This window comes from Mastomys coucha, chromosome X (genome assembly GCF_008632895.1).
Source record: "Mastomys coucha isolate ucsf_1 chromosome X, UCSF_Mcou_1, whole genome shotgun sequence".
Taxonomy (NCBI): Eukaryota; Metazoa; Chordata; class Mammalia; order Rodentia; family Muridae; genus Mastomys; species Mastomys coucha.
Window position 1 is genome coordinate 154,427,544 of NC_045030.1, and position 4,942 is coordinate 154,432,485.

At 39.2% G+C, this 4,942-nt stretch overlaps 1 pseudogene; it reads right to left on the minus strand.

Annotated features, from left to right (window-relative positions):
• Positions 1–1,367: 1,367 nt before the first annotated feature.
• Positions 1,368–2,400, minus strand: LOC116095261 (annotated as a pseudogene).
• Between the last annotated feature and the right edge of the window lie 2,542 nt (positions 2,401–4,942).

Consider the following 4,942-nt stretch of genomic DNA (forward strand, 5'->3'; position numbering starts at 1 on the left):
GAGCCAAACCTATCACCTGGACCCCTGTTATATTTTTTTAAAAAAATGTGTATGTGTGTTTGGGTGCACATGTGTGAAGGCTACAGGAAAACTTCTGGTTGTTGTAGAAAATATTTAATCTCAATTGGGGTAGCTTAGATCTTTTAGTTCCGATAAAACCTTTATATTTATGATAAGCATTTAAAGCACTAAAGTTGGGCAGATATCTACCCTCTAAACTTTAGTATCTATTTGCCCATCAATAACCTCGAGTTATAGCTTGCCATGTTCCATCTGGGTAGCTCTAAACTCCAATTGGCCAGCCTAATGGCCATGTTTTCATGACTCACCTACCCCACGGCTCTTCTCTCTTCACCACCTTCTCTCTTCTCCCCCTTGTGGTCCTCCTCCAACCACAAGCTTGGGTACTGAAACTTTACCTACTGCTCTTTTGCCCAGCTATAGGCTGTCAAGTATCTTTATTCAACCAATAGTTTTAAATTAAGGAGCAAGGTCACAAACCATTACTTGGTATATGCATAAATCTCTCACCAGGTTCTATTCCAGAATCCTTTCTCCTACCAGATGTCCTACATTCTAATTTCTGCCTAAGCCATAGGCCATAGGCTTTTTAATTGAGAAGTAATGCATCCATACAGTACACAAGATATTCTCTCTACAAATCCCTCCCCTTTTTTTGACTGATTCCAAAAGTTTTATTGATATTATATTGTATTAGGGCAAGGTTTTGTCTACTGAGCTGTTTGTAGAAATGGAGACCAGAGGAGGGACTCAGATCCTCTTGATCACCAGTTACAGGTGGTTGAAAACTGTCCTGTGTGTGCTGGGAACTGAACTAGAATTCTGAGAGAGCAGTATTTCTTTTGCAGCTGAGTTCCTACAAACTCACACTTAAAAAAGAAAAAAAAAGTCTTTATTGTCATTTCCTTCTCTGATGAGTAAAGATTCATGTTTGATTTCTCCTTTGCTCTGGGCCCTGGTCATCTGTTCTGTTTCATCCAATGCATATAGGTTTCTCCATAGAAGCTCTGTTGCACTGTGCCTAGCTAGGGGCAGTACCTAAACTGAATCCCAGTTTTGAAGTCATCAGACAAAAACCAAACAAGAACATCAACAGGGTAGATGCCAGGTAGAGTGTCACAGACTTCTTTGCTGCCCTTTCCACACCTGCCATTTTAAGACATTACAGCTGTTTTAAATCCTGAGCCTTCATGCTCCCTTTCCCCAGATTCACAGTAAATGTCCCAGCAATACTGTACTCTAACCAGAAGTCATTGGTTGATGATGTTGGATGACAGGTGTTGGTTATATCTATCTAGCTCCTAAAATCTCTTTAGGAATCTGAGTGAGGGATCCAAGAACATACTCTATGCAGAAGCCAGGGAGTGGAATGCTTCAATCACTAAGTAGGGATGTGACTCCAGCAGTGACTTCCACCCTGAGGTCTCACAGACCTTAGGAGCATGAACTGTAATAAAATCCAGGGCCTGAGTCTTCAGCTGCTGAATGCTGTGGAGGTCAGCCAGGATGAGAGTGTGTGCAGCATTCTCCACAGAGAGGTTCCTGCAGAGGGCCTCCTCACACAAGACCTTCAAGTCCTCAAGGTCATACTTGTGAGCAGCTCCCAGCACACCAGTAGCCATGGAGTGGTTGTGGAGTTGTGGTGCCTTCCCCATGTAAATGAAGCCCATCATCTCCTTGAAGACTTGGGGAACCAGATCATGAATCTCAATGCAGTTTTTTAGGCTCTCCTTCATTTCATGTTGAAACATGGCTCTGAAAACTGGAGAGCAAGCTGCTAGGATGGCCTTGTGAGCCCTGAATTCATGGCCAGCTACCAACAGGGGGCAGTCTGTGAAGAGGGAATTCTCCCATAGCTCCCCTAGGTCATCTGTCAATATGTGCCTAAGATCCTTGACTACAGGTATCATGGTCTGTCCAGAAATGCTAAAGGCAGCTCCTATTATGTTCACCTTGCAGCAGAGGGTGACCTGGTCTTCAGGAAGAAGCCACTGCTGAGAGGAGAGGAGGAAATCTTGAGGGATGAACTTTCTGAATCCCCACTCTTGGTTTGACAGAAAGCTAATGACATTCTTACTCTTCATACTTTGATATTTCTTTCCATGGGAATTTATGATCCAGAACTCAAACTTGGGCTCTCTGGACAGCTGAGTAACACCAGGTGAACTGACAGGTAATCTTTGCTTTCTTCATCAACCCCATTAGTGTATATTCTCAAACACCAGGCCACTTCATCCTTGGCCCCTAATGAGAACACTGGGCTTTGAATTTTTCTCCGAATTCTCCTCATGCAAAATGAAAAGTTGCTAATGGTCCACTCATAGCAGAATTTCTGATATGTGAGGAGCCCCAGCTATTGACCTCCATATCTCCTGACATTTCTGCTGGAGGGAGTTTGGAGGTTAAAGGTGATCTCAAAAGAGAAACTAGAAGTTATTTATTCTTACTCTTAGTCCACAAGGTTTGAAGTCTCAGGTGTTCCTCGGTATATGCTAGAATTCTGAAGGAATAGGGTCTAATACCAGTGAAAAAATGGACTGGCTACTAAGAGGAAAGCAAGCAGGCAAAGACGACAAATCCCCTTTTTAGTCCAATAAAAGGTTCTGTTTTTGTTAAAGTAGAAATTGAATAAAATTATATAACAATGAAAACTGTAAGGTGTAATATACCTTTACTATATCCAGTTCATAGTATTTGGCAATTAAAGACAAATTTCTATTATCTATACTATCTTGGTTTATTTACATTTTTGTATTTAACTCAATTTCTATCCTAACTTGCATTATTCTAAAAACCTCTTCTTTGACCTAGAACATATTCTTAAATCCTAAACTACTTAAGCTTATAATATGACTATGACTATCTAGTTTTAAACTCCTTCAGATACATGAGAAGAAATAAATATTACCTGAGTATGTAGTAAGTACAGGGACACAGCTTCCAAAAATTATAGAAATGACAGAAGACAGCTGACTGCCTGGACAGTCCCCAATATTGTCTCTATAACATTGGAACATCCATCTTCAGCCTTCTGGTCCAGTATATCTGATAGACATTTTATGAAGCAGAAATTATGAAGGACTTGCTTACCCTGTCTTCCCAGAGCTTGGCAGTCAACTTCTCTCCATTCATTTCTCCTTTTTGGACAGCATTTTGTCTGCAGATGAACTTAGGGTATTTTCTTTGCCCAGTGGCTAGCTTGCCACAATTGAAGCAACTCCATATGGAGGTTTTTGATGCTCATCATCCTTTCCCAGCTTGAATGTAGTACTGCTAGGAGTTGACATGTTTCAATGTCAAAAAGATCTTAAATTAATAAAACTATGTTTAAATGCCATATTCTGTGAGTCTCTGAGGGTTTTGAATACCATTTACATATTTATAGCATATATGAACAAACATTGCCTGTCTCCAGCTACCTATTATTGGCTCAAACAAGGATGTATATTTCTATGGTAATCTGGATTAGTATCTAATATGACCATGAATTTGATTGATTGACTATGAACTTGCATTACTTAATTATCTTTAGTTTTTTTTTAATGTTCTGCCTTTCTTTTTAAGATTTATTTATTTATTTTATGCATATGAGTACACACTATAGCTATACAGATAGTTGTGAGCCTTCTTCTGGTTGTTCGGAATTGACGTTTTTAGGACCTCTGCTCGAGCTCCCTCCGGCCCAATGATAATTAAGTACACTGTAGCTGTCTTCAGACACACCAGAAGAGGGCATCAGATCTCATTACAGGTGGTTGTGAGCCACCATGTGATTGCTGGGATTTGAACTCAGGACCTTTGGAAGAACAGTTGATGCTCTTACCTCCTGAGCCATCTCACCAGCCCATTACTTAATTATCTTAAACAGTTTGTCATACCAACTATTAAAAGAATTGGGACTAAAACTTATATTTCTAAATGAGTTGCATAATACCTATATAAGAGTTGAAATATACATATATTATGTTATAACAAAATCAATATTAAATTTTGTATCAATATACAAAGATTTATACCAATAAAACCTTAAATCTCTATTAATATACAAAATTCTCTACCAATGTAATAAAATATAACCTCGATTTTGCATCAAAATACATAGATTTCCATCAATGTAAGACTATGAGCATAACATGTTTTTTAGTTTAAGAATAGACTCAATAACATACTCCTATTTGCTAATTTCTTATATTATTTCTATATCCCCTTTTTCTTTTCAATGTCCTTTCCTTTACCTAATAAAGAAAGAAGGATAGATAAAAGGAAAGGAAAGATAGAAATTCCTGACTCTTAGCTCTCTATTTCTTTTCCTCCCTGTCCAATACCATAATAATTTGTATTCATCCCCTAAGTTTGTCTCCATTCATGCCATATGAAAGGATGGTATATAGTAATGAATCATGAGAATTCTGTAGTCAACAATATTTATTTGCCTTATAAGTTGTTTCAATAGAGGGTTTAGCAGTATACATAACCAGTGCATTTGATCCTTTTGAATTTCTACTGTTTGGTTTGTAGCCAACATCTTCAGGGGTTCTCCCTCTATCAAATGTGATCCTTGCTAGTTTGGAAGGAATCCAAAATCTTTTTGTCTTTCATGTTAACATAAACCTGTTGGGCTGGGTGTTTGCCTCACCACCTGGGTTCCAGAGTGTCACCAGCAAGCCACTCTAGGGTGATAGAACATAATCTGAGGATCTCTAACCCAGCCTGAAGGAAAGATTCCATTCTTTGCTCTGGCAGGAACAGCTAAAGTGTTAACAGCTTTCCAAAGGGAAGCATATGTAGAGCTGTCTGCCAGGGTCTCTCCTGCTACCATTGCAGCACCGTTGCAGTGCTAGCAACAGTAGTGGCAGCAAGCTGCAGAATGTGGCCACAAGCCATAGCAATAGCCATTAAGAAAGTGGTGAGGAGTAGTTAA